Source organism: Sus scrofa, chromosome 16 (genome assembly GCF_000003025.6).
Source record: "Sus scrofa isolate TJ Tabasco breed Duroc chromosome 16, Sscrofa11.1, whole genome shotgun sequence".
Taxonomy (NCBI): domain Eukaryota; kingdom Metazoa; phylum Chordata; class Mammalia; order Artiodactyla; family Suidae; genus Sus; species Sus scrofa.
This window is the reverse complement of record NC_010458.4, coordinates 18,970,601-18,996,525: the sequence shown is the minus strand read 5'-3', so window position 1 is coordinate 18,996,525 and position 25,925 is coordinate 18,970,601. Positions and strand designations below refer to the sequence as shown.

At 38.5% G+C, this 25,925-nt stretch overlaps 1 long non-coding RNA gene across 1 annotated transcript in view; it reads left to right on the top strand.

The window, feature by feature from the left end:
• Positions 1-25,925, top strand: part of LOC102162488 — a 441,109-nt gene that overhangs the window by 357,125 nt on the left and 58,059 nt on the right. Inside the window, exon 3 of the long non-coding RNA XR_002339798.1 lies at positions 15,629-15,736. This is a non-coding gene — a long non-coding RNA (uncharacterized LOC102162488). The remainder of the gene's footprint in view (positions 1-15,628; positions 15,737-25,925) is intronic.

Below are 25,925 nucleotides of genomic sequence, written 5' to 3'. Positions count from 1 at the left end.
CATCAGACAATATGCATTCCCAAGGAAGTGGAAGAACCAGAGGCTAATGCAGTGAGACTCTACATAGAAGTTGGTTTATAGCATACAACATAGCACATATTTTTTAATTTATGAAGAATAATTTAAGAACTTTCTAATTATATAACTTTTTGACAAATTAAACATACTTCCAAATCACAATTTAAGATAGTGGCTTAAACTGATATGATATGGCAGACTGATGTAATATGACTCAAAGCATCCAAAACATGAGAAATATTCATGGGTGGATGCTGGCACTATTTTGAGGGATTCTGAGGATTCAACAGGATCAGGTTTGGGAGACTCAAAGACAAATTTCACATCAGTGAAAGAAGTACATTCTGTAGCTCAGGGGCAGAAAGACTTATTTTGTAGCTTGAGAGAGGCAATAGGGATCAATTTAGTGGGTCAGTTTGCCCAGACTCAGTAGAGAACACTTGGTGCTTAATGGGCTTCAGAGGGTGTTTTCTGGGTTATTTGGAAAGAGGAATTTTCTGTGGTTCAAGAAGAGAAGCTCTAGGAAATCCTTTAATACCCTCAGTAGTTTCAACTTCAGAGATGGTTATCCATCTCGCAAAGGGAAAACTAAATGGTATAAGCAGGGGTTGGGATAGAATTAACACTTGGCATTCAGAACTTTCCACTAAGAATTTGTAGCTATATGGATGTTACCATCTATTAGGCTTAAATATTACTGATGCAGTATAGTTGATTCCTGCTAGGAACATGAACTAAGGGAAAACTTGAGAGGGTTTTTTTGTTTTGTTTTTTTTCTTCCTTCATCTATTAGAGAGATTTCAAGGCTCAGCTTTGAAATACATTTAATCTACCTTCACTCAGTTTTAATAGTCATGGTCTCAGAAGTCATTCCCTTTATGAATGAGAAAAACTGAAAACTGAAATGTTGACAGTCACACAATGTAATAGCAGAACTAGATCTGGAACTTGGATTTTTTGCCTTTCCATTAGTATGCATTTTTCTCCTCCCAGATTTTATGTTATTTCCAAGTCAAGAAAAGTATGTATGAGTGAGATTTAGGAGTCCATGAACCTCCAGAAATTATCAGCAAAATTTTGTATATTTATGTGCATTTTTCTGAAAAAAAAAAATCTCAAGGGAGTTCTATAACTCCAAAAGTCTATAACATGCTGCAAACAACCTGTATTATGGAGGAAAATGAGCCAGTATGTAGTTGATTTTTCTCTTCTCCTCCTACCACTTCTTTTGGTGTAAATTTTTACTTGAGTTTAGTTTCCATCATAGGAACTTCCAAGAACCAGTGTGGCTATATATTTGGCTACATGAAACATCCAAAATTCAGACTTAAAATGGTTTGGGGAAAGTATCTCTATGCTCACATAAAATTCAAGAACACATTTAAAAATCTATTTGAAAAACATAAACCTCAGAAAAATAGGGAACTGTATCACTCTCTTGATGCCATTATGTAGTGATGTTGTAGCAACAGTGATTCCTATCTATGGGAAGCAAATACTGTTTAATTTCATTAGAGTATAAGCTAAAGTGACCACTTAATAACCAGATGTTTGTCACTTGATACACAGGAGGAAAATTTTTTTAACCATCTCCTTAATCAAATGAGACTCCTCAGTGATATTGGAGAAGCAGTATGGTCTTATGCAAAGACCACTAGGATTGGGTCTGAAAACCTGATCCTAGTCTCAGCCTTGCTACTTATTGGCTACATAATTTTCAACTTGTTAACCTAGTTGAGTTCCCATTTTCTCACCTATAAGTCCAATAGTACTGTTGACTTGCTGATACCCATTGTTGTTCTGGTGATTGGTTATGTCTATTATGGATTGAATTGTGTCCTCCAAAAATTCATATATTGAAGCCCTGCTACCTCAAAATGTGACTGTACTTGCAGATAAGCCTTTAAAAGGGCGATGAAGTCTAAATAAGGATATTAGGGTGGTCCCTAATCCAATTTATCCTTATAAGAAGAGGGAATTTGAGCATTTGAAGGTACCAGGGATGCAAACACACACAGAGGAAAGGTCACTTGAGGACACCACAGGAAGACAGCCATCTGCAAGCCAAGGAGAGAGGCCTCTGAAGAAACCAAACCTGCCAACACCTTGATCTTAGATTCCCAGCCTCTAAAACTGTGAGATTTATTCCTGTTGTTTAAGCCATCCTGTCTGTGGTATTATGTTATAGCAGCCCTAGCAAAGTAATACGATGTCAAAGCCCTCTATTAGTTACTAAAGAAGTATAAGAAATTGCTTTTGAAAGCAGGGTAGATTTTATATTTGGAAAATGGCTTCAAGTTATTTAAATCTCTTTTTTTTTCCCTTGCCTGATTCTTTCCAATTTCCAGGAAATAACTTGCTTCTACTTTTCTGAAACTTAAAACCCAATGAAATATCAGAATTGAAAAGTAATTTTTAATCATTTTACTCCAAATCCTTATTTTATAGAATGGAAAATGAGTCTCAAATCACACATCTCACCATTTCTAGGCAAGAGAGCACTGAAAGATAACCAAGTACCTTTTAAAAAAAAAATTTTATTGGAGTATAATTGACTTACAATATTGCGTTAGTTTCAGGTATACAGCAAAGTGAATCAGTTTTACTTATATATGTGTCCATTCTTTGATTTTTTTTTTAAATCTTTTTAGGGCCACACCTGCAGCATATGGAAGTTTCCAGGCTGGGAGTCGAATCAGAGCTGTAACTGCTGGCCTACACCACAGCCACAGCAATGTGGGATCCAAGCCAAGTCTGTGACCTACACCGCAGATCCTTAACCCACTGAGCGTGGCCAGGGATCAAACCCACAGCCTCATGGATGCTATTCAGGTTCATTAACACTGAGCCACGATGGGAACTCCCCATGTGTCCATTCTTTTTCAGCTTCTTTATATAGGTTATTACAGAGAACTGAGTAGATTTGTCATAGGGGTATTGTGAAGAAAAACATGGGCAGTGCCAGTAGAGCACTTAGCACAGTGCCTGGTGGGTAACAGGTGATCAGTATAAAGTAGCTTGTTATCATTAAGAAAAGGCAAGTACTTTGGTCTGATCTGGGTCACATTGCTAATTGTTGATAAATACGGATTTCCAAGGCTTTGAGAACTGAAATTCTCGGATTTCCCCCAAGCTCAAGCCAGTAAATTTTTCCAGTAGTGATAAACCTGATATGATTTAGAATAAACTTGTTAAAAGCCTGATGAGCTCTTCAACTGGAATTCTTCAGTTTCAAAGAACTTGGGAAACTGAAGAATGCAGACCTGCTCACAAACCTTTCTCTTGGTCCTGGGACTCAAAGCCACATTAAATGTTGAGCTTACTAGTTAACAGCCCAGCCCCTAGGGCCCCTTCCCACTAGAAGAAAAGCAGATGCGAAAAGGCAGTCCAGTGAAGACTGGCTGACCCACAGCTCATTTCATGGTGCCATCACCAGGGTAACATGAATAGCCGGAAGTTGATGTGAACCAGTCCTCCCAGTCCACCATTCCCCCAGGCTGATCCACAACTAAACCTTAAAAAAATAGGCCCTGAGTTTCCCTTTGACCCTTGTTCTTGGCTATCTACTTGGATTCTCTCCAGCTGTGTTGAATCATTCCTCTCTACCTTTTATCTTTGCTTTCCCAGCATTTCCTTTGCTAAGGAACACAAGCAGATGCCCAGACTCAAAACATTTCCCAATTTACAGTCTGGATTTCAGTGGAATACGCTTTCATGTTGAGCTTTGAAGGCTATAGTAAAGATTGCATTAGGGACAGTTACATGCCAGCTATTAACCATTGCCTCTGGCCTGACCTGAATTCACAGAGGGCATGGTCGCCCGACAACTCAATCAATGAGCCCCTTTGGCTGTAGGGTGGCAAGGGCCAAGAGCTCCATCAAAGAAGCCTATGTGCTTTCAGCAACTCAGAAGATTCCAGTTGTTTTCAGCAGGCCCGAGAGGTTAAAATAAACAAATATGAAAATGCCAGATTGCCCTCTCATTTCTTCTCATACCTGATGCCAGCCAGGGCCAGGGCCGGAAAGGCTGCCCCCAAAGAGACCGCGGTGGTGCCCGTGAGCCCAGCCACACCGCCAGACCTGTCACTGCACTAAGTGCCTGCCTTTCACTCCCACTCTCCATTGCTACAAATACACGAAGTACCCATTACTGTGTAATTACCAAATGAGTAAAAGGCCCTCCAACCCTTTCTCCTGGCACAGATCTCACCCAGTGAAGGCTGCTGTTGGCAGCCTTTGGCTCCATGAACACTTTCAGCAGTGTGTGAACACAAAGCCTTGTGCCAAAAGCCCAGCAATTGTTTGTGTTTGCAACTGTCATTGGTTAGGATTCTCTCAACCTGTAGCAGGGCTGCCCAGTCCACGAGTGAGATCTCCGGGATGATGCTTGCAGGGCAAACACTCGTCCTCCTGTATGTCCTCAGCCTTTATGTCTTTGCACTTCTTTTTTCAAAGCTCAAAAACATGTTTGGCTGCAGGACAGCTCACAGAAAAGAGGCTGCTCACTGAGCGATTGTTCAAACCAAGGATCTTACTTAGAGGGCAGCTTCTGCCTCATAGTTAGGTCTCTCTTTCAGATGTATAGATCTTCTGAATTGGAATGGAACTGAAAGAATTTTTAATGTTTACTGGTTCAAATTTTAAATGTCATCATTCAGTCTTTAGACTCTGAATTCAAGAGTACTGGTCTCCTTTTTGCCTATGATGAGAAAAAAAGTTGTATAAAATGTGTACAAATGTCTGCCCACCTCGTGCATCAGTGGATGCACTGGACATGTGTCTGCACTGGATTTGCTGTGTGAATGCATCCCAAAAGGGCAGGGGGGGTGGTTAAAGCAGGATATCCCTGGACTGCGGGTAAGCGTTACAGTTCAGTCTCTGCTAATAATCCTCTCAAAAGTCACCAGTGATTTCCTCATTGCCCAATTCAATGGCCACTTCTCCATCCTTAGACTCCTTGATGTCTTGGTAGCATCTGATACCGTTGACCACCTGCCCCATCTTCCTTGAAACTCCTTTTGGCAAAAACAAATGAAAATCTGTGTCATCATGGTTCTTTCTGGTGGCTCTGATTCGTCTTTCCCTGGTCCACATCCTCCTTTCCTCACTAAACAACAGAACTCCCTGCTTGGGACTGTCCTGCCCTCACCTGTCTTCTCTGCTTTCTCTAGTCTCTCTTGGGGAAATCTGTTCCCTTCCAAGACGGCAAATGTTGCCACTCTGTGAATGGTTCCCAAGAGGGAAGAGGCCCTGCCTCTGCTCTCAAATCATCTTTCTCAGCTTAACCGGGGTGTAATTCTGGTACCTCAAACTCAACTTGTGCATGATAGAATTCAACATGACCACCTAACTTACCCACAAGCCCAGCTTCCAGACCAGCTCTTGCTCTTACATGCCCTGCTTATATTTGGGTTACCAGCATCTGTCTAACCACTTGAGCTTAAAACTCCAGAATTACCTTTGGCTCTCTCCCATTGCTCCTTCATATGGAACAGTTAGTGAATCTACCCATCTGCTCCCCCAAAAGCCTTGTGTGATTTTTCCTTCATTCCCTCTGCCACTACACTGGTCAAGATTTTATTATCCTCACCAAGAGTATTGCTAGGCTCTCTAAGAATTTCATGGCTCTCTTCTCTCTATGTTCCATTCCAGAGCATGCATTACACTCAGATTAATCATCCCATAACACAGTTTTTATTATATTACTCCTCACCCCCAAAGTCAATGGCTCCAATGCTGATACAATAAAATCCTAACTCCTTAGCCTAAAATTAAGATCACTCCAGGATCTGGCCACTAGCCATTCTGTATTCAGCCAAATGGAATTTTCCAGTATTCACTAGAAACATTTAACATTTCTGTCTGTGTTTGTGTTGTTCCCACTATTAGAATCCCTCCCCCAATCTCTTTGTGTTCAGATTTATAGGCTTTTTAAGACTTGGTGTAAGAAACATCTTCTCCTTGATTATTCTTCCAATATCTCCTTCCCCCAGCCCAGCACAACACAACACAGAGATTACTTACCTAGATTCTCAGTGATTTATCTGTAGCTTCATATGATATGTTCTACCAGAGATTCAAACACACACATACAAACATACGAAAAAATCTGTTTCTTATCTAGACTAAACACCCCTTTAAAGTAGGGTTCATATCTTACTCATCATTAGAGACTGAAAGTGCATACCCCAAAATTCATATATTGAGCCCTAATCCTCCCCCATGTGATGGTATTTGGAGATGGAGCCTTTGGGAGGCAGTTAGGGTTAGATGAGGTCACTGAGCTGGGGCTTTCATAATGGGGTTAGTGCCCTTATAAGAGACATGAGAGAGCATGTTTGTCTGTTTCTCTCTCTCCCTCCCCCATATCTATATACAAATACATGTTTGTATATTTTAGATATTAAGCCGTTTTCAGTTGCATCATTTGCAACTATTCTCTCCCATTCTGTAAGCTGTCTTTTTGTTTTTTAATGGTTTCCTTTTCTGTGAAAAAGCTTGTCGGTTTAATTGGGTCCCATTGGTTTATTTTTGCTTTTATTTCTGTGGCCTTGGGAGACTGACCTGAGAAAACACTTGTAAGGCTGATGTCAGAGAATGTTTTGCCTATGTTCTCTTCTAGGAGTTTGATGGTGTCTTGTTTAATTTAAGTCTATAAGCCATTTTGAGTTTATTTTTGTGCATGGTATGAGGGTGTGTCCCAATTTCATTGATTTACATGCGGCTGCCCAGTTTTCCCAGCACCACTTGCTGAAATGAGAATTCTCATTCTTTAACTTGTTACCCAGCCCACAGAGACAGTCACTAGAGAGAAATTCTGTCTTTCACTCAATTCATTACAACATCTAATTTGTTTAAGCACTGTGCTAGGTCCTAAGCATGGAGTGATAAATAAATCCAGTATTTTCTTGCCTTCATGGGCCTTAAATATATACTCTGTTTTTTCATCAAATTACAAATTTCTGTAGGGCAGGATCTGAGTCTTAACTCTCTTTGAATGACATAATGTACTGAATTATTCAGTAGATACTTAACTTTGTTATTGCTGACAAATGTCCTCAATTATCCTATGTGGAAGTGGTGGTTGCTAAACCCTGACTCCTAGAAGCTGATACTTATAAAGCGAGTGTTCCTGATCCAAAGGACAAGAATAGGCAGGACCAGCTTCATGGTTGTGTGATCCATGCAGTTACACAGAGCCCTGAGCTCAGAAGGACCCTGTATTTGGTTTACTGCTCTGCTGTTACCATCTTGAAATTTTAAATAAATTTTTAACAAGGAACCCCACCAGTTATATAACCTGCCCTGAGAACAGAGTTGGGGATGGCAGCCAATATAACTTTAATGTCATTACCATGAGTTTGCCAGAAGGCGCCTCTTCTGTATGTATTTAGTTCTACTCAAATACAGAAAAACAGCAGGGTTTAGTTTGAAAGACATCTCCATATTTTAAGTTATCTACATTCTGTGGTGCCTAACACAGTGTTCTATTTCAAAATCCAATAGAAATAACCATGGCTCTTAGATAATAATGTCATGTTTGTTCACCTAGACTACTGGTATTTTTAGGTTCATATGGCAGTGGTTCCTAAAGTGTGGTCCCAGACCAACAGCATCAGCATGACCTGGGAGCTTCTTAGAAATGCAAGTTCTTGGGCCCCACCCCAGACTTACTGAGTCAGAATTCTAAAGCTGCGACCCAGGTATCTGTGTTTTAACAAGCCCTTCAGAGGATTCTGGTGTATGATGAAAACTGGCAACCACTGGGTTGTAGCATTGTTGGCCCCTTGAGAGTACAGTCTGTCTCCTACTACTGTTTTCTCAGCCAGGTGGGATTATTTCATATAGACACCCCCCCCCCATTGAAGGACAACTGAGAGAGATTTGGCTTAGAAAACTGCTTTAATGAGTTGGTATGAATAGAGGGGAGAACAGCAGAACTGATTTTTTTTTCTTGAGCAACAGATTTGTTTATTCTTCTCCTTTGAAGTCTGAGCCAAAAAATAAGAGCACAGACATATTTTGAAGATAGCACCATAGAGTCCTGTTCCTGAGAGACCTTAGATCATAAGGCCCCAGCCCCAATTTTACAGATGAGACAGTCAAGGCCCAGAGAGATGAACTTGCCAGAGGTCACCCAATTCCCAACCCCACTGCCATCCCCCAGCCCCAGCATTCACTAAAAGAGAAAGGTTTGTTAAAGGAAAATTCAGAATCACCTTGCTGATCATTTGGTTCCTTTCATGGCTGGGCACTTAGGGAAGGAGCCATTCTATTCAGAAGCTCTAATAATGGCACTGCCACTGTGCATTCATTTCCTGTCTACTTGTAGGCAGTTTGATTTCAGAACATATATAATTTTTTATTTTTTAATTTAATTTAATCATTTATTTATTTATTTTTTAGGGCCACATCCAAGGCATGGAAGTTCCCAGGCTAGGGGTCAAATTGGAGCTGCAGCTGCTGGTCTACACCATAGCCACAGCAACACAGGATCTGAGCCACGTCTGCGACCTATACCACAACTCACGGCAACGCCAGATCCTTTAGCCAACTGTGCAGGGCCACGGATCAGACCCATGTCTTCATGAATACTAGTCAGGTTCATTACCACTAAGCCACAGTGGGAACTCCAGAACACATACATAATTTTAGAGACAGGCTTCTTCAAATTTTTGGCTTTTCCTTTACAGTGAGTTGGGGCGACAAGACAGACCAGACAGTGGCCAGGTATATCATTGATGACCAACTCTCACCCTTTGGGAAGATGAGCCCTGCTTGTAGGTGGCCGTGCTCAGCTCCAAGCCGCTTTTCTCCACACCTGGTTCTCATTTGTAACACCGAAACCATTTCATGCTTATTAAGCATCATCTGGTCCCAATTTTTAAACCACAAGTTTGGCCTGGTTTGTTTTTAATAAGCGGTTACAACAGAGTCCACCTTTTCAGTGTGATGATGTCTCTTAAACCCAGCTATTGGCATCTTGGAAATTTAGATTAATATGGCTGTTATAGGAGTTAAAAACATGAAGAACACAAGTCCTGAAATTTCTGATGCTATCCTGCCTAGATATGACACAGATTTATTTTCAACACTTGTATTTGAAGAAAAGGATGATCATGTTTAAAGGAAACTGTGTAATGGTCTTTAGTTTTGCACGGTAGAACTCATCTCAATTTTTCTTTCCCAATTTTGAGTTTAAAGATTTTATGTAAAATTATTTTGGAGGGATAAAGTCAATAGAACTCTTCATCATTGCTCAATTTCTGTTTCTTAGTACTTTGCAATTGGTATCACTTAGGTTTTTGACAGCCAATGATTCTTTATGTGGTATTTTGTCACTGTACTTGGCCAACAAAAGAGAGCAGAGTTAAGACATTCATCTTCTTTTAAGAAGAGAAAGTCAGGAATCTGTTAGTTCCAAGTTAAATATAATTGTAAATAACAAGGTTTAAAAAGGATATGTAACTGATAGTTAAATTTTAACAGGATTTTCCAGCTTTCTTTATAATGCATTTTTAAATACCCATTGCCTGGTATTAAACACTAATAACCCTTCGTGTATTGGGCAGGGATATTTTAAATCTAGCATGTTAAATTCCTTGTTGTTAAGTTAGCGTCACAGGTTTGGACGAGTGTCTGAAGCCATCTCAGTTCTCTTTCTTTAAATCAAAGGCCAACCTGGATTGGTGCAAATGTCGTTCTTCTAAAAGAAGTAGAATGTGCGTTTCTACATTCTCCTACCTTCAGGAGAAGTAGCCCTCATATGAAGACCAATAACAGTATAAATCCTCTTCCTGTGTCTGATGCATGAAAGCTTCATCTCTTGGGTTACAGATTGAACAAGTGACTAAATGAATATATTGAACACACATACCTACCATAGTGATATATCCTTAAAGTTCAAAATTTAGTTTTTTTTTTTTTTTTTTTTTTTTTTTTTTTTTTTTTTTTTTTTTTTTTTTTTTTTTTTTTTTTTTCACTCCATATAGTTCAGTAGGTTGAATCGAGCTTAGCACCCTACGCCAGAGCCACAACGGATCCGACCGCGCACCACCACAGCCACCAACGCCATCGAACCCACTAGCAACAGGACCAACCGCACCTCATGTCCTAGTCGATTCTAACCACTGCCCACAGGAACTCAAATTTAGTTTTTTAAATAAGAATGAGAGAAAGGTAGAGAAATCATATGAATAGTGATATGAATTTCTATGTTATTCCTAAGGACTGTCTCAAAATTAATATTACCATTCATTAGTGATATAGTAATTGAATTTGTTATTTGGATTATATACCCTAGTTATCATTGCAGTAATTCCTACAGATAAGGGATTTTTTTCCTTCAGTTTTTATGAATTTTTATATTTTTCTCACAGCTGACCTCTTAATATATTTTCTTATGGTCAGTATAGAAATTGTATTTTCCTTTCCCAGTGAGTTGCACTAGTTAGTGGAAGGACATAGGAGCTTTATGAATGTCCAGTAACATGTTTTCATTTTTGTTCCCTTTGGAAGTCTGAGTTCATGGCTAAAAGAGATCACAAGGAAGTTGCTTTTTTACATCATCTGTCCATCCTTTAATATTTCTTTTTTTTTTTTTTTTATGGCCATACCTGCAGCATATGAAAGTTCCCAGGCCAGGAATTGAATCCAAGCCACAGGGGCAACCTATGCCAAAGCTGCAGCAACATCTGATCCTTTAACCCACTGCACCTGGCCAGGGGTTGAATCTGTGCCTCCATAGCATACCTGAGCTACTGCAATCGAATTCTTAACCCACTACACCACAGTGGAAACTCCCATCACTTAATATTTTAAAATTCCAGATTAGCAAATCAAAAAGACCAAAGAAAGATTATTACTTATAATGATCAACTTTGTGATAGATTCATTTATCAATACTGTCAGTTATTACCCTAAAGTGTCAGTTAAACTCTTGAATCTCTGCATAAAGTATGTTTCTGCTATCTCCCTTTATATTTTTAGTTTTTGACATTAAAGGCATTATTTATCTCTAGGGTATATATATGTTTTCAAAACCATTGTTTTCTTTCAGTATTCACCATACCTCTCAGGGTGACTTTAATCTTATTAAGAGATGGAATTGCCCTCCTTTGGGAAGGATTCAGACTCTAGATCTTAGTTCTCATAAAATCTGCTCTCTTCTACATCAACTGTATCTTTCAGGAAAACCCTAAATCTTCATGCATCTCACATATTAGTGGCCAAGTTAAAGGATATCGATTCAGCTCACAAGCTCAAATATTTTTATTTAACTGAGAAAGAATCAGATTTAAAAGAAAGTTGTGGGAAAAAAGCTATGTTAAAATATCTTCTCAAACAATAAGATGACTTTTGATATTTCCATTGGCAGACTCACCTTTTTTTTTTTTTTAACTGACCCTTCTTGGTGTCTTACAGCCTTGTAAGCACATAGGGCTTTTCTATCATCTCATTTGACTACAGTCCAGTTCTGTAACTTATAAACACAACATGCTATAATGGTTAGGTGCCCTAAAACGGATTGCTCTGATTTAGCTCTGATTACTTCTTTGAAATTGAGTAAATTACCTAACATTGCTGAGCTCAGTTTTCTCATCATAAAGTAAGAGTAATACTGTTACTATGAAAACTGTAAGATGCTGATAAAAGAAATCAAAGATGACACAAGCAGATGGAAAGATATACCATGTTCTCAGATTAGAAGACTCAATATTGTCAAAACGACTATACTACCCAAGGCAATCTACCAATTCAATGCAATCCCTATCAAATTACCAATTTTTCTATAGAACTAGAGCAAAAAAAATTTAATTTGTCTAGAAGAGCAAAAGACCCTGAATAGCCAAAGCAATCCTGAGAAAGAAAATCAGAGCTAGAGAAATCAGGCTCCCTGACTTCAGACTGTACTACAAAGCCACAGCAATCAAAACAGTATGGTACTGGCATCCAAACAGAAATATAGATCAATGGAACAGGATAGAAGGCCCAGAAATAAATTCACATACCTATGGTCAATTAATCTACAACAAAAGAGGCAAGAATATACAGTGAAGAAAGGACAGTCTCTTCAATAAGTGGTTCTGGGAAAACTGGACAGCTACATGTAAAACAGTGAAATTAGAACACTAACACCATATACCAAAATAAACTAAAAATGGATTAAAGACTTAAATGTAAGAATGAACACTATAAAACTCTTAGAGGAAAACATAGGCAGAACACTTTGATATAAATTGCAGCAGTATCTTTTTGGATCCACCTCCTAGACTAATGAAAATAAAAACAAAAATAAACAAATGGGACCTAATTAAACTTAAAAGCTTTGGCACAGCAAAGGGAACCATAAACAAAACAGAATGGGAGAAAATATTTGCAAGTGAAGCAACTGACAAGGAATTAATCTCCAAAATATACAAACAACACATGCAACTCACTACCAAAAAAGCAAACAACCCAATCAAAAAATGGGCAGAAGATCTAAATAAACATTTCTCCAAAGACATACAGATGGCCAAAAAAGCATACAAAATCATGCTCAACATCACTAATTATTAGAGAAATGTAAATTAAAACTGCATTAAGGTTTCACCTTGTGATAGAATGGCCGTCATCAAAAAGTCTACAAAAAATAAATCCTGGAGAGAGTGTGGAGAAAAGGGAACCCTCCTACACTGTTGATGGAAATGTAAATTAGTACAACTACTATGGAGAACAACATGGAGGTTCCTTTAAAAACTGAAAATAGAGCTATCATTTGATCCAGCAATCCCACTCCTGGGCATCTATCCAGAGAAAACCGTAATTCAGAAAGGTATATGCACCCCAGTGTTCATTGCAGCACTGTTTACAATAGCCAAGACATGAAAGCAACCTAAATGTCCATTGACAGAGGAATGGATAAAGAAGATGTGGTATGTATAGAATATTAGCCATAAGAAAGAATGAAATAATGCCATTTGTAGCAACATGGATGGATCTAGAGATTATCAGTCTAAGTGAAGTCAAACAGAGAAAAACAAAGCATACGATGTCATGTATATATATATATATATAGAATCTAATAAAATGATACGAAAAAGTTATTTATTAAACAGAAACAGGAGTTCCCGTCGTGGCACAGCAGAAACGAATCCAACTGGGAACCATGAAGTTGCAGATTTGATCCCTGGCCTTGCTCAGTGGGTTAAGGATTTGGCATTGCTGTGAGCTGTGGTGTAGGTTGCAGATGAAGCTTAGATAAGGTGTTGCTGTGGCTGTGGTGTAGGCTGGCAGCAACAGCTCCGAATGGACCCCTAGCCTGGGAAGCTCCATATGCCTCAGTTGTGGCCCTAAAAAGACAAAAGACAAAAAAAAAAAAAATGGAACAAACTCACAGATTTTAAAACCAAACTTAGCATTATCAAAAGGGAAACTATGTATGAGATGGATAAATTGGGAGAGTAATCCTCTTTATCCCATATAACCATTAAGAGAGTTAGATGGGGGAAATGCATAGATAACAGGGGCTACATCTGTTCAAGCTGAGCAAAATTTGGTCCATATATATATATCTATGTGTGAATTTAGTCAATATGTATACTGGCTTTAACCATTTTGGTTTTTTCACTCAAACATGTTTTGGAACTCTGCACATCTTGGTATAAAGAGATTGGCCTCCTACCTTTTAAACAATTGTATAATATTTCATAGTATAAATGCTCCAATTTGGTTTTATTTATGTTTATGCTTTTGCTTTTATTTTTGATTCTTCCCCTGCAGATAGCCATTTAGGTTGCTGCCAATATTTTGACTATTACAACAACATTACAGTGAACTTCATACATAGTCCCGTATACGTTTGTGTGAGCATTTACTATGGTAAATGCTGACTTCTGGGGCATAAAGTACACACATTATACTTACTATATACACTTATATGTACATATGCAGCATGAGCCTCAGCTGCAGCTTTTATTCAGCCCCTGGGCCAGCATCTTCCATATGCTGTGGATGCAGTCATTATTTAAAAAAAAAATAGGTAATATAAAACTGCTCTCCAGAAAGGCTCTTCAAAAATGCATTTCAACTCATCTTTAAAATATGCCAAATGTCATATAATTATCAAAAGTTTTAGACCGATAACGAACTAGGAATAGAAGGAATGTAGCTCAACATAATAAGAGCCATTTATGAAATGACTACACCTAGTATAATACTCAATTGAGAAAGACCAAAAGCTTTTCCTATAAGAGAACAAGGCAAAGATGCCTCTATTAAATATAGTATTGGAATTCCTAGCCAGAGCAATAAGACAAGACAAATAAATAAAAAGCCTCCAATTGGGAAAGGAAGAAGGAAAATTATCTCTCTTCATAGATTACATGATCATATATGTAGAAAACCCCAAAGATTCCACAAAAAAACCCTAAAGATTCCACACACACACAATAAACTAACCAATAAATACAGCAAAGTTTCAGGATACAAAATTAACATGCAAAAAATTGTTGCATTGCAATATAGTGTTCATAATCCAAGAAGGAAACTAAGAAAACAACTCCACTTATGATATCATCAAAAAGAATAAAAACTTAGGAATATAAGCGTAACCAAGGAGGTGAAAGACATATACTGAAAACTATAAAACATTGCTCAAAAAATTAAAGATATGTGGGAGTTCCCTCTGTGGTTCAGTGGTTAATGAACCTGACTAGGATCCAAGAGGATGCGGGTTCAATCCCTGGCCTCTCTCAGTGGGTTAAGGATCCAGCATTGCCATGATCTGTGGTGTAGGTTGCAGACATGGCTCAAATCTGGTGTTGCTTTGGCTGTGGCGTAGGCCAGCAGCTCCAGCTCTGATTTAACCCCTAGCTTGGGAACCTCCATAATGCTGCAGATGCGGCCCTAAAAAGCCAAAAAAAAAAAAAAAAAAAAAAAAGGTGGAATGGTGGTTGCCTATGGCTGAGGGAAGTAAGGAATAGGAAGTTATTATTTAATGGGTATAGAGTTTCAGTTTTTCAAGATGAAAAGTGTTCTAAAGTGGAAGGTGATGACATCAATGTCAATGTACTCAGTACCTCAGAAGTATTCACTTTAAAATGGTTAAGATGGTAATTTTTATGTTATGTGTATTTTACCACAAAAGAAAAAGATGGGCAAAGGACTTGAATAGACCTTTCTCCAAAGAAGTTATATAGAAGATCAATAAGCACATGAAAAGATTGAAAAGATGCTCAGATTATTGGATAGCATAAACACTTTTTTAAGAGGATTTTTATTATCCCACTGATTTTATTGATTAATTGAGAAAACTGGCAACTTCACAGTATTGAATCATTCCATCCATAAACATGGTATATAGCTCTTTTTTTCAGATCGTCTTTCATGTTCTTAAATAAAGTGCTACAGTTTTTTTCAGTGTAGTTTATCTTGCACACTTATTGTTCAACTTATTCCTAGGCACTTTAGAGTTTTTGCTATTATGAATGAGATATTTTTCTATTATATTTTCTAATTGATTATCACTGGTACATATTGCTTTTTATATGTTTTACTTGTTCTCCTAGTAACTCACTATATTCCCTTATAAGTTCTAACTGTTTAATGTTTATCTTGGTGTTTCTAGATGAACAGTAACACTGAAGGTCTCACAAAACTGCAATCAAGGTATCAGCAGGCTTCATTCTTATTTGGAGGCTTAACTAAAGAAGAATCTGTTTGCATTCTCACTCAGGTTGGTAGAATTTATTTCCTTGTAGTTATAGAACTGAGGATAAAGCTGTAATTCAAAAAGATACATGTACCCCTATGTTCACTGCAGAACTATTCACAATAGCCAAGACGTGGAAACAACCTCAATGGCCACTGAAATATGAACAGATTAGGAAGATGTGGTACATTTATACAGTGGAACACTACTCAGCCATTAACAAAGAATGAAATAATGCCATTTTCAGCAACACGGATGCAACTAGAGATTGTCTTAGAGATACTAAGTAAAGTATGCCAGAAAGAGAAAGACAGATACCACATGATATCACTTTTATGTGGAATCTAAAATATGGCACAAATGAACCTATCTAAAAAACAGAAATGAACTCACAGATATGGAGAACAGATTTGCGGTTGCCAGGGAGGAGGGAAGAGGTAGTGGGATGGACTGGGAGTTTGGGGTTAGTAGATGCATAGAACTACATTTAGAATGGATAAGCAATTTGTCCCTATTGTATAGCACGAGGAATTATATCCAGTCTCTTGGGATAGACCGAGATGGAAGACAGTATAAAAAAAGGGATTATATGTATGTATGACTGGGTCACTTTGCTGTACTGTAGAAACTGGCACAGCATTGTAAATAAACTATAATTTTTAAAATATCTTACAAAAACTAAAGCTAAAAGTAAGTAAGAGGAAAGGGGTGAGGGCTGTAGCAAACTCAAGAACCCAGACCCCATGTACAGGGGGTAACTTTATGACATGAGGAAATGTGGTCTATTAAGACTAGAACTTTACTGGTTTATTTTTAAGAGAAGCTGGGGATCTGAAATTTTGCCTCCTGAATTGCAAATGTTTGTTACTAGTTTTAATTAAAAAGTAAAAAGATTTTTGTAATAAAACATCTGTGAACAGGCTATCTATTGGTTTGCAAACTTTAAAAAACTGCCTTTCCCAGAATAAGTTTTGAGCAGCCAGGGGGCAGCATGAGGGTGTAGAGTGTCATTGGAAGATGAAATGGATAGAATGGAAGGCAAGCTTAGCCCACTTAGCAGTTTTGCCCAGAGTGCAGACGCAGGAAGCAGGGAGGTCCAGCTCTCACGTTGCAGAGCAAGGGCCCAGAGGCTGGAGGAGGATGAGGTAAGGCTCCTCTGTTGGTGCACATTCCATCTTCTCCAGGCATCCCTGGGGAGGGCACATTCCTCATGGTCAAGTGGCAGAGCTGTTGATTTAAAAGATTCTTAGAATATTCTATTCAGTACCCCAGTGGGTTTTTCTTGCCTTGGAAACATTATATCTAGGCTGCGCCTTGTCTGTGAGACCTCCATAAAAGTGAGTGGGAAGACCGTCATGACTCTAGACCCTACGCAGTTTCCCGGAGCCTGGCACATTCCCTCAGGTCCCTTCCCAGAAGAGTGCCAGTCACACTGTTACAGCAGGCAGAAAGTTAGGCACGAGCAGAGAAGGGGTGCTTGGGGCCAGATGGCAGGAAACCACACACCATGCAAACAGAAGGATCCATGGGTAGATAAAGAACCTACAGACTGGTAGGAAACCACGCCTTCTGGGGTGATAAGTGCCCTGGGCACAGACAAAGACAGGTGGAAAAGGGCGTGAATCGCCCATGTCCTGATGTAACCTGTTGCTCATTATGCCCTAATGAGGGGCATAAATAAAGTTATAATAAAATTAGCTATGCAGATAAGAAGTACCCATCATACACCGACGCCATGACACCTCTGATAAACTAACTAAGGACAAAAACCCCTCTTCCTTTTGGGAAGGTGAAGGTGGAGTAAAAATTAAGGAATATGACCCTCAAACCCTACCTTCCCAGTGAAGATCCCGCCCATAAAACTAGATACCCCATATAACTGGTGTGCCAAAAAACTCGGGGCAGCTGCTCGCCTCTCTGCTCACCTCTCCTTAAGAGGTGTATTTCTCATTTAAATAAATCCTCAATTTTCTTTCTCAATTTCCATCTCGTTTCTGAATTCTTTCTGTGACCAGACCAGCACCTGGCCTTCGGGAACAACACCAGTCACAAGCTAATTCTCCATTCCACAAATTTTAGCTTCTACAGAAAATCGGAAGGTTAACTTATCATAGAGTGAATCTCCACTTTTTCAATGAAGTTTTAAAATACTTGCAAAATTACCTACAATTATCTCTCGAAAATATAAGTAACTAGTCAATGAGCCCACCTTTCCTTGAATTTGTAGCTAGCTCCCTGAGACTCTTTAGAGAGTTGGATTACATACCAGATGAGAGATGATGAGGAATGCAAAGAGAAGGTTTCCTTAGATCCAGGTATCAGAAAGAGTCACCTGATTCAGAGATTTGACTGCAAATTATGAAAGGAAATATTGGGCCTAGATGTGATCAACTGCTTCTCTTTTTGGGGGACCAGTTACCATATCAAAGCCTACCTGGATGAGCTGTTGGCATGCGTGTTTTGAAAAATCCTCTCTCCTACTTCTAATATCCTCTCTCCCTACCACCCTACAAAAAGTCCAACTGAGAATCCCTGTGGCAAAGGGAAAGAGAGATGAAAAAGTCATCCTGGGATAGCAAGGCTATGAATTGGCCAGACTGAACACAAAGCCAAGATTGAAATTACCCCCAGGAAAGATGTGAAAAGGTCCTTTACAGTTTCCTACAACCTCATTGTGACTTGGTTGCATTCTGATAGTTCCCTGGGGAGATGATAAATAGATAAAGTGATTTACAGAGCAATGCTTCTATTGTTCCCCTACCGCACAAGACTTCTCAGAGATGGTGCCCTGGAGCTATAACCCTAATTCATTTTAACATTCACAACCAACACAATAGTGCTTGCAGATAAAGACCCCAGAGATTTTGTGCTACTTTCTCAATGAAAACAAAAATTGAGGCTATGCTAAATTCTGCTGCAGAACAGAGCATAGCATTAATGCATTCCATTGTACATTTATTCCCTTGACTGTGGGCAATTGGAATAATCCCCAACATGTGCATCCTCTGCTCCACTCTTCTCCCCCCATGCCACCTTCCTACTCCAGTGCATTCCAGACAATAACCCATCAATGTTCTGTCCCTACTGCCTCTGTGCATACTCCCATCCCGCTGGCTCAGGGCAGCAGCAGCTTTCCTGTTAATGACATTCTTTGTGCATTCCCCTTCTCTCAGCTTCAGCTGCATTCTCTCATTCAATCCTCACACCAATCATGTTGTTCTTAGTTTCAACCACTATGTGTTTTAAGGGGACTTGTTTGTTTGTTTCTTTTGGGGGGGGGGTGTTTGTTTTGCTTTGTTTTGGTCTTTTTAGGGCCACACCCACAGCCTATGGAGGTTCCCAGGCAAGGGATGGAATCAGAGCTGTAGCAACCTGCCTACACCACAGCCACGGCAGCAATGCCAGATCCTTAACCCACTGAGCATGGCCAGGGATTGAAACTGCGTCCTCAGGGATGCTAGTCAGATGCAGTTCCCCTGAGCCACAACGGGAACTCCTGTTTGTTTTTTATTCAATATAATTGGCATATAATATTATTATTAGTTTCACTTATATAACATAGTGATTCAATATTTTTATACGTTAAAAAATTATCACTGCAATAAGTCTAGTTACCGTCTTTTGCCATACAAAGCTATTAAATATATTTAATATATGTCCATATAATAAGAACATCCAATATGTAAGTAATATAAAAAGATTATTGGCTGTTTTCCCTGTACACTACATCCCCTCAGCTAGTTTTTTTTTTTTTATGGAAATTTGGATTAAGATTACCTTTTAATCCCCTTTACCTATTTTACCCATCCCCCTTCCTACCTCCCCTATGGCAACCACCAGTTTGTTCTCTGTATCTATGCTTAATTCTATTTTGTTTTATTTATTCATTTGTTTTGATGTCTTAGATTCCACATATAAGTGAAATCATTAGATATTTGTCTTTCTCTAACTTATTTCACTTGACCTAATACCCTCTAGGTCTATCCATCTTATCCCAAATGGCAAGATTTCATTCTTTTTTATGTCTGAGTAATATTCCATTGCATATATATACCACATCTTCTTTTCATCTATTGATGGGCACTTAGGTTGCTTCCATATCTTGGCAATTGTAAATAATACTGCAGTGAACATTGGGGTGCATATATCTTTTTGAATTAGTGTTGTTATTTTCTTTGGATAAATATCCAGAAGTAGAATTGTTGGATCAATGGTAGTAGTATTTTTAAGTTTTTGAGGGAACTCCATGCTGTTTTCCATAATACTTGTACCAGTTCTCATCCCCATCAGTGGCGCATAAGAGTTCCCTTTTCTCTATATCCTGACTAATATATGTTTTTTTTGTTTTGTTTTGTTTTGGTTTTTTTTTTTTGTCTTTTTGCTATTTCTTGGGCCACTCCCACGGCATATGGAGATTCCCAGGCTAGGGGTCCAATCGAAGCTGTAGCTGCCAGCCTACACCAGAGCCACAGCAATGCATGATCTGAGCTGCGTCTGCAACCTACACCACAGCTCACGGCAACGCCAGATCGTTAACCTACTGAGCAAGGGCAGGGTCCGAACCCGCAACCTCATGGTTCCTAGTCGGATTCGTTAACCACTGCGCCACACGGGAACTCCCTAATATATGTTATTCATGGTCTTTTTGATGACAGCCATTCTGACAGCTGTGAAGTGGTATCTCATTCTGGTTTTGATTTGCATTTCCCTAATGATTAGTGATGTTGAATATCTTTTCATGGGTCTGTTGACTACCTGTAAAGCTTCTTTGGAAAAATGTCTGTTTAGGTCCCCTGCCCATTTTTAAATTAGATTGTTTGGTTTTCTGATATTGAATTGTATGAGTTCTTTATATATTTTGGATATTAACTCCTTATCAGACATCATTTGCAAATATCTTCTCCCACTTAGTAGGTTTCCTTTTCATTTTATTGATGGTTTCCTTTTGCTGTCAGAAGCTTTTTAGTTCAATGTAGTCCCATTCATTTATTTTTTCTTTTGTTGCCCTTGTCTAAGGATACAGATCCAAAAAAAAATATTGCTAAGACTGATGCTAAAGGGTATACTTTCTGGAACTCCCATCATGGCTCAGTGGTTAACGAATCCGACTAGGAACCATGAGGTTGCAGGTTCGATCCCTGGCCTCGCTCAGTGGGTTAAGGATCCGGTGTTGCCATGAGCTGTGGTGTAGGTTGCAGATGCGCCTCAGATTCCAAGTTGCTATGGCTGTGGTGTAGGCTGGGGCTACAGCTCCGATTGGACTCCTGGCCTGGGAACCTCCATATGCCATGTATGCAGGCCTAGAAAAGACAAAAAAAAAAAAAAAAAAAGTATACTTTTTATGTTTTCTTGTAGGATTTTTATGGTTTTGATGTTACATTTAAGTATTTAGTCCATTTTGAGTTTATTTTTGTACTGGATATAAGAAAGTAGTACAGATTCATTCCTTTGCATGTAGCTATCCAGTTCTTCCAGCACAATTTATTGAAGAGATTGTCTTTTACCTATTGTATATTCTTGCCTCCTTTGTCATAAATTAGTTGGTCATATGTATATGGGTTTATTACTGGGCTCTCTATTCCGTTCTATTGATCTATGTGTCTTTTTTGTGCCAGTACCATACTGTTTTGATTACTGTAGCTTTGTGGTATGGTTTTAAATCAGAGATCATGATATACCAGCTTTGTTTCCTTCTTTCTTAAGATTGTTTTAGCTATTTGGGGTCTTTTGTGATATGCAAATTTCAGGATTATTCTAGTTTTGTAGAAAATGCCATTGATATTTTGATAGGGATTGTGTTAAATCTATAGATTGCTTTGGTAGTATGGACATTTTAACAATATTGAGTCTTCCAGTCACAACCATTTATTTGTCTTGTCTTTAGTTTCTTTCATCAACATCTTATAGTTTTCAGAGTACATGTTTTGCTTCCTTGGTTAAATTTATTCCTAAGTATTTTATTCTTTTTGATACAATTTTAAGAGTAAATGGGATTGTTCTTATTTATTTCTTATTAAAGCATAGTTAATTTACAATGGTATGCCAATTTCTGCTATATAGCAAAGTGAATCAGTTACAAAATACATCACAATACATACATACATTCTTCATGTCTTTTTTTTTTTTTTTTTTTTTTTTGTCTTTTTAGGGCCACACCCATGGCATATGGAAGTTCCCAGGCTAGGGGTTGAATCAGAGCTGAGGCTGCTGGCCTACACCACAGCCACAGCAATGCCAGATCTGAGCCACATCTGTGACCTACATCACAGCTCATGGCAATGCCAGATCCTAACCCACTGAGCAAGGCCAAGGATTAGACCTGCATCCTCATGGGTACTAGTTGGGTTCATTAGTCACTGAGCTACAATGGGAATTCCTTTTCTTTTCTTTTTTTTTCATATTCCTTTCCATTATTGTTTATCCTAGGACACTGGATATAGTTCCCTGTGCTGTACAGTATGACCTCATTGTCTATCTATTCTAAATGTAATAGTGTGCATCTACTACTCCTAAACTTCCAGCCCATTCCTCTCCCCCCCTCCTCGCCCTTGGCAACCACAAGTCTGTTCTCTATGTCTGTGAGTCTGTTTCTGTTTTGTAGATAGGTTCATTTGTGCCGTGTTTTAGATTCCACATAAAGTGATATCATATGGTATTTGTGTTTCTCTTTTGGCGTTTATTTCACTTAATGTGATCATTTCTAGTTGCATTCATGTTCCCGCAAATGCCATTATTCCATTTTTTTTTTAATGACTGAGTATTCTCCCATTGGTATATGTACCACAACTTCTAATCCATTCATCTGTCGATGGACATTTAGGTTGTTTCCATGTCTTGGCTGCTGTAAATTGTGCTGCAGTTAATACTGGAGTGTGTGTATCCCTTTGAATCATTGTTTTGTCTGGGTATATGTCCAGGTGTGAGACTGCTACATCATATGGGCTCTATTTTGGTTTTCTGAGGAACCTCCATGCTGCTTTCCAAGGTGGTTGCACTAACTTACATTCCTACCAACAGTGTTGGAAGGTTCTCTTTTCTACATACCTCTCCAGCATTTGTTATTTGTAGACTTTTTAAAGACAGCTAATCTGACCAGTGTAAGGTGGTACCTCATTGTAGTTTTGATTTACATTTCTCAAATAATTAATTATGTTTAACATGTTTTCATGTGCTTTTTAGCTATCTGTCTGTCTCTTTGGAGAGATACCTATATAGGTCTTCTACTCATTTTTCTATTGGGTTGTTTTGTTATCATTGTTGTTATATAGAGTTCTGTGAGTTGTTTGTATATTTTGAAGATTAAGCCCTTGTCAGTCACATCTTTGCAAATATTTTCTCACATTCCATAGGTTTTCTTTTTGTTTTTTTATGGTTTCCTTTGCTGGGCAAAAACTTTTAAGTTTGATCAGGTCCCATTTGTTTTTGTTCGTTTTTTTTCAGGGGGTTGTTTTTTTGGTTTGTTTGTCTTGTTTTTTAGAGCCACACCCATGGCAAATGAAATTTTCCAGGCTAGGGGTCATATTTGAGCTACAGCTGCTGGCCACAGCCACAGCAACATGGGACCTGAGACGCATCTGTGACCTACACCACAGTTCAGGGCAATGCTGAATCCCCAACCTATTGAGCAAGCCAGTGATTGAACCCACATCTTTATGGATACTAGTCAGATTCATTTCTGCTGCACCACAAAGGGAACTCTTCCATTTGTTTATTTTTGGTTTTATTTGTATTGCCTTTGGAGACTAACCTAAGAAAACATTGGTACAGTTTATGTCAAAGAATGTTTTGCCCATGCTTCCTTCTAAGAGTTTTATGGTGTCATGTCTTATGTTTAAATATTTAAGCCATTTTGAGTTTATTTTTGTGCATGGTTTGAAGGTGTGTTCTAACGTCATTGATTTACATACAGCTATCCAACTTTAATAGGATTCTTTTCTTAATTTCTCTTTCTGAAGGTTCATTATTGGAGTATAAAAATTTAACAGATTTCTGTATATTAATTTTGTGTCTGCAATTTTACTGAACTGTTAGGTCTAGGAGTTTCTTTGGTGTAGTCTTTACGTTTTCCTATATATAGTATCATGTCACCTGCAAATAGTGAGTTTTATTTCTCCCTTTCCAATTCGTATGCATTTTATGTCATTCTCTTGTCTGATTGCCATGGTTAGGACTCCCAATGCTACACTGAATAAAGTGGCCAGAGTGTACATCCTTGTCTTGCTCCTGATCTTAGATGAAAAGTTTTCAGCTTTTCACCTTTGAGTATGATTTTAGATGTGAGTTTGCCAGCTATACTTTATTATATCAAGGTATGTTTCCTCTATACCTACTTTATTGAGAATTTTTGTCAAAAGTGTTGGTTTTATCAGATTTTTTCTGCATCTTTTGAGACAATCATCATTTTTATTCTTTGTTTTGTTAATGTGGTTTATCACATTGATTGATTTGCAGATGTTGAACCATATTTATATCCATGGAATAAATCCTACTTGATCATGGGTATGATGCTTTTGATGTATTGTTGAATTCCATTTGTTAATATTTTGTTAAGGATTTTTCCACCTGTGTTTATCAAGGACACTAGCCTATAATTTTCTTTTTTGTTTATTCGTTTGTAGTGCCCTTGTCTGGTTTTGGCATTAGGGTAGTGTTGGCCTCATAGAATGAGTTTGGAAGTGTTCCTTCTTCACATCAACCTTATAAGGCAAATATTTCATTGCTTTACAGATGAAAAAATTAACGCTGAGAAATTAAGGGACTAATTTGACCAGAATTACAGTTTGTTCAGAATGCAGATACAAGTCACTTTGGATTCCAGAGCATCGCTCTTCCCATCAACCTGCACTGCTTATCCACGTGTAGCTTTTTCCTTTCTTTTACACATCTCCAGCTCACTCATCAAGTATGCTCCCTTTTGAACATTCAACCACGCTTTCTGTTACCACTTTTTTTTTTTGCTTCCTCTTGATCAGTTTCCTGATAAAAATTCCTCTTATTTTTTCCCTTCATTTTTGCTTGATTTGTTCAATATGTGAAAAAGTAGTCCTAGGCAAGTGCCTGTCAAAGAAAACAAAAGTTGTGCCTCTACAAGTAAAAAATAGACATAATAAACAACAGCACTATTCAAAGATTGAGAGATATCCAAAATATCCAAAATTCCTCCAGAATTTCTAAAAGAATGCACATCCCTTTTCTCTCCCTTCTCAAATGAAATCTTTTTTTTTTCCATAACCACCAGCAGTAAACTGCATTACTTTCAGTTTGATCTAGTTTTTACTATAAAATTGAAATATTTGGGTTGAAGAGACTTTTGCAGACTGACCTGGGAACCCAAACACCAAACATGATATGAAAAGAAAGGAAAAGAAATTTTCAAAACCCTATTTTAGCTGGTAATAGTTTGTATATTTGTGGCAATGAAAAATATGGAAATGGATTTGTATACTGTCTCTAGTCAGTCTGCAAGTTCCTGGTTAAATCGAGACAGTAGCCACCCCTTTCCCATAATCTGATTTACCAACGGGTTGTCACTTAATTTTTTTCCGCAAGGGGAATTATCCAAATGTGTTTATGTTCTTATCCCTTTCAGTTCCCTGCCCCCTTGATCAATGAATGCATAGTTCATGTTCCTCTCCTTAGTTTCCTGTTCTCCCTTATTATTTCACTTCTATTCTGTCACTTGTTCACACAGCATGAAGTGGGTGCATGATGTTGTAGATAACTTAGCAATGAGATGAGATCCAGGATTTTATTTTTACACCCTGACCCTTATTCCTTAGTTTGGTATCAGGAAGACATGCTTTGGTGTCCTTAGAAACTACATTTTGTCAGAGTACCCAGTCATGGCACAGTGGTTAATGAATCTGACTAGGAACCATGAGGTTGTGGGTTCGATCCCTGGCCTCACTCAGTGGGTTAAGGATCTGGCGTTGCCGTGAGCTCTGGTGTAGGTCACAGATGAGGCTCGGATCCCGTGTTGCTGTAGCTGTGGCGTAGGCCGGAGGCTATGGTTCCGATTCGACCCCTAGCCTGGGAACTTCCATATGCCATGGGAGCAGCCCTAGAAGTGGCAAAAGACAAAAAAAAAAAAAATTGAGTCCCAGCCTAGGATTTATAAAAACTAAGTTCAGTTCTGTTTTAGGACCATTTTTGTGATCTTGGGCAATAAAATAAGTTTATAATCCTCTCTATAAATAAGACAGTTGCTTTCCTC